Below are 10171 nucleotides of genomic sequence, written 5' to 3' on the forward strand. Positions count from 1 at the left end.
AATAAAGAAAGTCATACATCATAGGCACCACTTGTTGAAAACTTCCCCTGGGTGCTATCTGTTAGAAAAGCAGAAACTCATCAGTTCACAAACTACTGAAAAAGTTCTCCATTACTATGCGTATGGTTGAAGGAAGCAAGTTCTCTTTGTGCGAACAAACAAATGCTTTTGAAATCATTAGAGTTGCCTCTTTCCAGAAACGAGTACTGCTGTTCATGGGCGCTAGGACCCAACGGAATCTCCAAGCCTTGGAGTAGCTCTCCACCTGCTGCAACGGTTCGGGACCGCCGCAGTCTGGCTGTGTGTCTCTCTCCATATTAGTAGTCAGCAGGGGCTCACCCACATCACTTTGGAAATTCAAGATTATCCTTGAGTGCCCGCCCTTTCCCATTCACTAAGTGCTAGTCTGGTGAATTGTTTCTGTCACGGTTGCAAGCCTGAAGTTTTCTGCACTTCCTACACTTGCTGCTTTCCCTTTCTTCCGCTCGATCAGAGAGGTACTTGAGTTGCTCGCTTTACGTTCTGCCCAATCCTATCCTTTTTTTCACTTAAGGTTATGTCTGGACTGTATTTCAATTCTCTTTTGGGATCTTTCGGGAAATCAGACTGAATTATGTTAGAGAAGTTCTAACCCGGGAAGAAACTGAAACCGAATTGTGATTGATTCGAGAAATCGCCTTATGCCTGGATTTATACGTATTTTTTTGAAATTTCCCTCCCCCCCCATCTTATTTTCAGGAAGGGGAAGTAAATATGTAAAAGTGAAGTACCTGTGTCGTTTCCGTGACGGGTGACACTTATTCTCCGTTGGTAAGTCATTTTCTTGAAGTTTCCTGAGTGACATTTTCCGGAACCTCCCAACACGCTGGCTGTAAGAAAAAAGTTACGGTCTTGAAGCTGCTGTTTTGTTTCTGGTAAATGATGATTCCACACGTGTGGATAAAGAACACATTTTGATGCAATGGGAATTCAATGTTCGAAGTTTTTTTGTGTGTGAGGCTGTGGGATTAGCTTGAGGCGCTCAAATTATTCTTTTGAACAATTTCACTGTTGTAGAATATGTTAAGCCACTTTAAATTATTTCAGGTGAGTAAACTCTCTATTTTAAAAAAAAGTTTTGCTGCAAATTCTTGGCTTTTCTCTTTTTCAAGGGAAGACCTACCCTGTAGGTATGCTCTTATCTTTTAAAATTTAAACTAATAATGGGTACTTGTCTCGGAAGGTGTGGATTCCAAATTTTATTGAATAAAAATGATGGTTTTAACAGATGAATTGTTATAAATGATTGAATTGGTGGGTACAATGGCTATTATGCAGCTGAGGTGTGCAAAGCAGGCTGGCCTCTGATCTGATTCCAAGTCTCTGATAAATTAGCTGAGATCCTCTGGAGTAGCCAACATTGCCTTTGGGTTAAAGAGGGAAAAATTATGTGAAATCCTTACTCCCAATGACTGTCCAGTATCTGTGGGCATCAAATGAGGATTAGATCAGGTTTCGGTGTGAAACAGACGAAAGTATATGCAGCAATAAAACTTGGTTGCAGTTAAGATGTACTCAAAACTTATGTCAAAGTATCTCAGATACTGAATTGTGTAGGAAGAGTAGTCATTCTGTGCATTGTAAGGTTATACAAATAATTGTTTTCACTGGTGTTTTGTGAAAGTCACAACGAGAACTTAGCAAGGAGAATCAAGTTTCATGTGTTACAGAAACAACACTAGCATTTCCCTTTCCTTATGGTAAGAATTGAGGGGGAAATAAACCAGATTCATGGTCAAGAAATGCATAGTCAGACACGTTCAATATAACTTAACCTCGCTGTTGGGTTAGATCTTTAAATAATATAATTCAGTTTACTTGAAGGGGGAATATTCACCAGGACAACACCCTGTTATTCAAACAAGGTAATGGGATCTTTAATATCCACCTGAGCAAGCCAGCAAACTCTGACACACCTGTCTTCAATGGCAGTGTGTTGTCAGAGGTACTGTTGCATCCAGAAATGGATTTGAGCCAACTATCTTTTTAGGTGATGTTACCACCAACTAAAGTTACTTGATACTTGTTTTCTCTTCCCATTACACAAAGTATTATGAAGTATGCAGATAACTAGTTAGTGGTTCCAATTGTATGCTTATTAATACTATAAACTATTTGGCTCAGTCAAGCTGTTTTCTTGGAGTGTGGAACAAATTCCATATTCTACATATGTGACACATCATATCCATTTGTAACTGCTTAGACACCTATTTTTAAAAAAAACTAATGCTACACTTGTCAATTTGACACAATATATTATAATTTTACTTATTTTCAGCAGTAACTGACTTTTTATGGAATTCTTATTTTTAAGAAACTGAAGATATATTTTTTCACATGGGATCTGGTGGTGTTTCACCATGGTAATTAATTACACAAGGCAATTTTGTGTTTCTGGATGGTGCAAAATATTGTGGTGCTAATTGTTTGAATTTGTTTAAATCACTTTGTTTTCAAATTTTTTTCTTTAATGGACTTTACTGGCAGAAGGTTTGCAGTCTCAAGTCATTTTTTCTTCTGAACATGCCCACAGCCCACAATGATCTGTTACTTGGGAGTAAATTAGGAATTTTATTTGGAGAATCTGTACAGTTCACTGGTGTGGATTTGGTGGACGTTTGTGCTTTTCCTGTCCTCCATCTAATGAAGCATTGTTCACAAGCTTTATTGATTTTTTTTTAAGAAGTAATGAAGAGGATTGATGAGGGCAGATCGATGGATGTGACCTATATGAACTTCAGTAAGATGTTTGACAAGGTTCCTCATGGGAGACTAGTTAGCAAGGTTAGATCACCTGGAATACAGCCTTTCAGACTGGAGGCCTGTAACCAGTGGTGTGACACTGATTTGGATGTGAACATTGGAGGTAGAGTTAGTGAGTTTGCAGATGACATCAAAATTGGAGATGTAGTAGACAGCAAAGAAGGTTACCTCAGAGTACAACAGGATCTTGATCAGATGGGATATATGAATAGGAAGGGTTCAGAGGGATATGGGCCAAGTGCTGGCAATTGGTACTAGATTAGGTTGGGATATCTGGTCGGCATGGACGAGTTGGACCAAACAGTCTGATTCCATACTGTACATCTCCATGACTCTATGGAGTGTTACTAGACAGTTGATTGTGCCTAACTTGCCTTAAATCAGTGTTTCCCACTCTTTTTCCCATTGTGACTCCATTTCAAATTGAAAATTGTTATGACGCCTTTTAGGAAGAACTGAGAGCAGGGATACAGCTGTTATGACTCTGTCAAGGTTCCATGGTTACCATTGCTGCCTCAGTGCTTGCAAACCCACTTGGGGTCCTGACCCTCATTTTGGGAGGCCCTGCCTTATGTGCTGGATTAAGAAAGTGGAAACTGTGGTGTAACCCTTAAAACTTCACTTTTGAGCAGAAAACATTGACCAAAAATAGTTATCAGAAAAACAAGTAAAAGAAAATGGATATATGTGGGATATTGCAGTCAGAGAGGAGACAGAAGGATTCAAAATCACCTTGGCAAAAACACGAGTGCAATTGTAGAGGAATGAAAACCATCAGAAATACAACAATATAAATAATTGTCTAATTGATAGTAATTCAAAAATCTTTGGTGTATTGGGACATTTTTTTCAATTAATGTATTTTCTACAGTATAGACTTCCACTCTATTGATGCTGACTTTTCTGTGCAGGTAATTTCTGATTTATAAGTTGAGTTTACAAAGGAAAATTACCATTTATACATTCATGGGATGTGGACATCATTGGTTGGGCCAATGTTTATTGTTCATCCCAAATTTCCTGTGAACCAAATGCCTTTCTAGGCCATTTCAAAGTGCAGTTAAGAATCAATCATATTGCTGTGGGTTCAGAGTCATGTGCACCAGACCAGGTAAGGATGGCAGATTTCCTTCGAGGTAGGAAATTAGAGTGTTCATGTTCAATGTGACTGGATGTAACACTTAGCCTCATTAAAGCAAAAGAAAACTCACTGAACTATTATAGTCCAGTGCCTACAAATAAGCCAGTTATACTTCTCTTGTTCGGGTAAATCAACTGTCAACAATTAGAACTTGAAAGTGGATCTGCATTACATTAAAGTCAATCACACATTGAAAGCTAGTCTTCCACCTATCTGTGGCACTTCCTTACCCAAGTGTGGGTTCCTTTTTATTATCACTGAACTGAAAGACCAGAGATTGTAACCAGCCAGTGGACAGAAGTAATAATGTCCTGGAATTGGTGCCAAGGGGTGGAGACTGGTTTCCTCTGAAGATAGCATGAGGGTAAAACATTCAAGTTGCGATAAATCTGGAAGCTGAGCTGGAACAGAATTTCACACTGGATTCAGCCACTGCAAACAAAGGTGGATTGGAGACAATTCTAAGAACTTTTGGGTTTTTTAAAAAATGTTTTTGTAAAAAAGCAATTTAGCATGTGAATGACAACTCACGGCAGGATTGTGTAGCTGTAATGTTTGTGTGGTTATTTCGTGGGTTGTAATTGAGAGGCAGCTTGATTGTAGGATTCAGTCCATGATCTCATTCTTCAGCTAAGCTTTCACAACACCCACTGTGCTCCCACAGATGCTTTAAAAAAAAAGATACCGTATGTCTTCTCAAAAGACACATTCAAAGCCAGTTCTGAGTCATTTTAAAGCATTTTTTTTATATGGAAACTTTTTATAGTTGGTGAACATTTTGCTCAAGGTATTAGAGCTTGGAAATAGAAACACTTCCAGCACAGGTTAAATCATCCCACACTATCTGCAAATTATTTTGTTTTACGTAAGTCCATGTTGCAGCATGGTGGCTTTTTTTTGTTGCCCACACCAGCTATTCTGTGGGCTGAGATGAAATTTGTGCTAGGTTAATGCCTTTCATTTTGTGTTATTATTTTTGAACTCTCTAGCTGTGGCAGTGTCAGGAACTGAATGGGAGTCCATTTATATATTGGGGTGGTGAACTGACATATGTCAATGAAACTAACATCTTACTGAAACACCCTGGTTGTTAATGACTAATGTTTGTTCATCATGTTTGTTCAAACAGGAGCAGAAGGGTGCATGGGGCCACGGCCTTGCCTTTCAAAAGTAAAGATATTGTTGCCTGGTCCTCTCTAGCTGCTGTGCAGTCCTTCCCAGATTCTATGCTGCACTACCTTCTTGTCCAGGAATACAGTAACAGATATCAAGGCATCCTCACTATGGAAGCCTCACTCTCACTCCCAGTCTATATCCTACTCTGACTTGCTCACCCTTTGGTAGTGTATGTACAGATGATGGCTGTGATCTCCCTACATGTGTGCAGATGCTTCCTGCGGATGGTTTTTGTAGTGGCCAGGTGATGTCACTGGCCATTCATGCATACTGGCCATACTATATAGAGACACAGAACTAGAAGTATTTGGCCCTTCGAGCCAATTCCACCATTCAGTGTGACCATCGGTAATCCTCCATCTCAGTACCATATCCCTTGATACTTTTTGAAAATGTAAAAAAAGTTCTCCTTTTTAGATATATTCAGTGATTTGGCCTCAGCCTTCTGTGGTAGAATGCTGCCTACAATCAGATCCCCCCCCCCCCCCCCCCCCCCCCCCCCCCCCCCCCCCCCCCACAGCTATCAGCATTTTGGAGAGATCATTCCATCCGCAACTCCCTTGTTAAGATTCCCCCCCCCCACCTATGTTTGCAGTCGGTTGTTTTGTGGTAATGGGCTGGTTGCCTTTTTGAGAGCTGTCACTCAGCAGCTGTGGAGGAGGTAGGTAGGTGTGCCTGATTCTGCAGTCTGGGGGGGGGAATGCTGGGCTGTGCAGTTGGACCCCTAGAGTTGCTCTTGTTTATTGTGACCAGGCTGCAGTGAGGAAGTAAGAGCTAGGGAACTGCTCGCTTTCTTGGGCTGTGAGCATTGTGGGAGGAGGGAATTGGCATGTCTGGCAGAATCCTGTGTGTGTTATAATTCCCCCCCCCCCCCCCCAAATCCAGCCCACATATCCCACTCCCGGCACCTTCCCCTGCCACCAAAGGAAGTGCAAAACCTGCGTCTACACCCTTCCACATCCAACAGAAATTTACCTGCACCACCACTAATGTCATCTACTGTATATGTTGCACCCAATGTGGTCTGATTTCCAGCATCAGCAGTCCTCACTTTTGCCTAGTAATTTTGATCTGATTTGCTCAGCCTTTCTTCATCAGGAATCCCCTTCATCTCAAGAATTAGCCTTGTTAACCTTCTCTGAATGCTTTAAGGGAGAAGTAATGGAACAAGGTTTCAGTGCAATCTTATTTCCTCAGCATCTGCCACTAATGTCTTGATAAACTTGCACTTCTAAATTGGATTGGAGGAAGCAAACTATTAAATTTGTTGGAACAATGCCATTCGCAAAATGAGTGCTGGTATCAGTATAGAGAGGACGGAGCCGGCCAATTCAATTCTACCTCCAACTTGAGTTCCTTTCTAGTTGGAAAAGGCATCCAGATGGATGGCTGAAGATTTTGTCGAGCATAAATCCTGCCATGAGCTAAGAGTCTGAATGTCCTGTTTCTGAGCTTTAAGTGCGAGTTTAATTTAATTTTAAACTTAGCCAGCCAATAGTTGATGGGATAGTCGGCAGGCTCACTAATCTTTAATTAGACTTCAATTTGTTTTGTAAATGTCACCTTACACTGGTTCCCATTTAGACCGCAGCCAGTGTCAAACTATCTTCTCCAGTGGGGTGCTAAGCACTCTGAAGAATGTAGTGCACTGTATGTTAGTTCAGTAGCTTTCCTAAGCACTTTGTTTACATGAGGACAAGCTATTTTGAATTGAATTAACTGCGTCATCAAACTGAATGGGATTGCCCTTCTTATCTAAGCATAACCACAGGATCATCAGCAATAGCTTCTCTTCCTTTGTCCTGCAGTCTCCCAAATATTCATGTAGTCCGTCCTTTTTTCCTTGTTTTACAGGTTGCTCTTTAGCATTGTCATCTTAAGATATGAGCTAAGAATCCACGTGTGTATTAATGCCTCTCAGCTTGACCTTTCAACCCCTCCATTGCTGACAATTAGTCCCACATTGTCTTGGATGCCTTGCAGTTTCCTCCACTTAAACATTAGGAAGACAGGGGCCATTGTCTTTTGCCCCGCCACCAATTCTGGATCATCACTACCAATTCCAAATCTTTTCTCTGTCACTGGTGAAACAGGCTGTTTCAGAATATCTGTATTCTGTTCTATCCGATTACCATCTCCATTTCAAAGACTGGTAACTTGGTCCATCTCAGTGGATGTGCTTCTGAAAGTGAACTCCTTTGATCATCCAATGGCAAGAATTATTATTGATGGGTTCTTTATTGTTATACCAGGAATGGCCAGTTTAGGTTTGATGCAAGCCAACCAGTTAGTCTTGTTTGTTCAGAACAGGTGTGGCATTGGCTTTTGTGTAAAAGCCAAAGTAATTAAGTTATTAAGCAAACAAGGAACTTATGTATTAGTTTAAAACAATTATCTGTATGAACTGGGAAACTGGAATATCTGATGCAATATTTTAAGTAGTTCCTGAAATGAGCAAGGCACATCAAGTTAGGTCAAACTGATTCAACCACAAATAATCCAAAATGCAGCTATTGTTGTCATCAAAACCTTTTGGAAAATTACTGGAGCAGTTGAAGAAATTTGGTATGAATCTATTGTAAGATGCTTTCTGTATGTAGGTCCTGTCATTACCCTTGCAGTAGTTTCAGTATTGCCCTAATACCCTTAATCTCTTGGGTGAAAGTTTGTTATGTGGAGAAATATGGGTCAGAATTTTTTTTTTTGCCACATGACTGTGTACAATATGTTATGCCAGTATACACTGCACTATGCTACTTTTGGCAAGATTCCAGTGTTTTCATTTTGAATCTGAATACTTCTGCAGTAAATCCTCTCTCTCAATATTTTCTCTATCCCATCATGTACAGGATATGGATGGAGTTGATGTCGCATTATAATTCAAGGTACTTTCCGGTACGTTTTTTCACACTCTGTGAAACTTAGCTTTCCTAGAGACTCATGTTTCCTCTAAAGTAAACCTCGATCTGATATATTGAATAGCTGAAAAAGCGTGCCATAAGCTGAACAAAGAACCTTTCTTAATGTTATCAGGAAATGGGACATGATGCCACTGTATGTCTGAATTTGACAATTAGCAGAAAGACAGTATGCTGATAGTTAGTTTAGATCAGGCTAAACTACTAACAAATGAAGTGAAACATGGTCTATTTAAATAGGTTTTCAATGTTGTACTCCTTTGAATAAAGGAGTTGTCACATGTACGTCAATTTAATTTGGGATAAGTGATACATGGGCCTATGGCACCAATGACAGGCCCCACACAAATGTGGAAGTTCGAGTAAAACTCGCCATAATGCATAAAATATTGATACTCTGGATCAAAATATGTTGGTGTTCAAAAATGCTGTCTGAAAGGCATGGAATAGAATTTATATTTTTAACATGTGTATGTATATGTTTAGGTGTTTGGGGCAGGCGTGCATGGTGTGGAAGAATACAAGTGACCCAAAGAAGCCCTTGGTGTTGCCTTCCTTGCCCCCGCTCCCCCATTCCATAAAAAACAATATAGCAGGACGCTGGACAAGAAAGTCTGAGGAATATGAAGCACCAGTCTGGTATTTCATTGTATTCTCTTAAATAAGACATAGGAGTAGAAATTAGGCCATTCAGCCCATTGAGTCTGCTATGCCATTCAATCATGGCTGATAAGTTTCTCAACCCAATTCTCCTGTTTTCTCCCCATAACCCTTGATCCCCTTGATATGTTTTGGGGAAAGAGTTTGGAATGAACTGCTCCAAGTTTAACAGCCAACCTCTTTTTGTTTTTCCCACAAGAGTTAACATAATCAGCCTCCTCTGCATTTCTTGTCCTCAACAGTATGGGCAAGACAGTCATTTTGGTGTGTAAAAGAATTGGCATGAGTTCATGATTTACCCCTGGGATACAGCAGGTTGTTGCATCCTGTTAGGGTGAAAGAAAAGGCTGGTAGGTGTAGGGAATGCTGGATGACTAAAGAAATTGAGGGTTCAGTTAAGAAAAATAAGGAAGCCTATGTAAGGTGTAGACAAGATAGATCGAGTGAATCCTTAGAAGCGTATAATGGAAGTAGATTAGATTACTTCGGCCCAACAAGCCCACACCGACCCGCCGAAGCGCAACACACCCAGACCCATTCCCCTACATTTACCCCTTCACCTAACACTACAGGCAATTTAGCGTGGCCAATTCACCTAACATGCACATTTTTGGACTGTGGGAGGAAACCGGAGCACCCGGAGGAAACCCGTGCAGACACGGGGAGAATGTGCAAACTCCACACAGACAGTCACCTGAGGCGGGAATTGAACCCAGGTCTCTGGCGCTGTCAGGCAGCAGTGCTGACCACTGTGCCACCGTGCCGTATACTTATGAGGGAAATCAGGAGGGCAAAAAGGGGACATGAGATAGCTTTGGCAAATAGAATTAAGCAGAATCCAAAGAGCTTTTACAACTACATTAAGGACAAAAGGGTAACTAGGGAGAGAATAGAGCCCCTCAAAGATCAGCAAGGCGGCCTTTGTGTGGAGCCGCAGAAAATGGGGGAGATATTAAACAAGTATTTTGCATCAGTATTTACTGTGGAAAAGGAGATGGAAGATATAGACTATAGGGAAATAGATGGTGACGTCTTGCAAAATGTCCATATTACAGAGGAGGAAGTGCTGGATGTCTTGAAACAGGTAAAGGTGGATAAATCCCCAGGACCTGATCAGGTGTACCCTAGAACTCTGTGGGAAGCTAGAGAAGTGATTGCTGAGCCTCTTGCTGAGAGATTTGTATCATCGATAGTCATAGGTGAGGTGCCGGAAGACTGGAGGTTGGCTAACGTAGTGCTATTGTTTAAGAAGGGTGGTAAAGACAAGCCAGGCAACTTTGGACCAGTGAGCCTGATGTCGGTGGTGGGCAAGTTGTTGGAAGGAATCCTGAGGGACAGGATGTACATGTATTTGGAAAGGCAAGGACTGATCAGGGATAGTCAACATGGCTTTGTGAGTGGGAAATCATGTCTCACAAACTTGACTGAGTTTTTTGAAGAAGTAACAAAGAAGATTGATGAGGGCAGATGCGAT

The 10171-nt window shown here is 40.9% G+C and overlaps 1 protein-coding gene across 7 annotated transcripts in view; it reads left to right on the plus strand.

The window, feature by feature from the left end:
* Nucleotides 1-237: 237 nt before the first annotated feature.
* LOC122543355 (polypeptide N-acetylgalactosaminyltransferase 6-like) overlaps nucleotides 238-10171 on the plus strand; it is an 88771-nt gene continuing 78837 nt past the window's right edge. For 2 of the 7 annotated variants that reach the window (XM_043681951.1, XM_043681950.1), the window contains exons 1-2: nucleotides 239-497; nucleotides 739-810. The gene's annotated coding sequence lies outside the window, so the exon portion shown is untranslated. Of the gene's footprint in view, nucleotides 811-944; nucleotides 1087-10171 lie in introns of those variants that run through there. The other 5 variants (XM_043681949.1, XM_043681948.1, XM_043681955.1 and 2 more) reach the window with 4 other exon arrangements.

Source organism: Chiloscyllium plagiosum, chromosome 43 (genome assembly GCF_004010195.1).
Source record: "Chiloscyllium plagiosum isolate BGI_BamShark_2017 chromosome 43, ASM401019v2, whole genome shotgun sequence".
NCBI lineage: Eukaryota > Metazoa > Chordata > Chondrichthyes > Orectolobiformes > Hemiscylliidae > Chiloscyllium > Chiloscyllium plagiosum.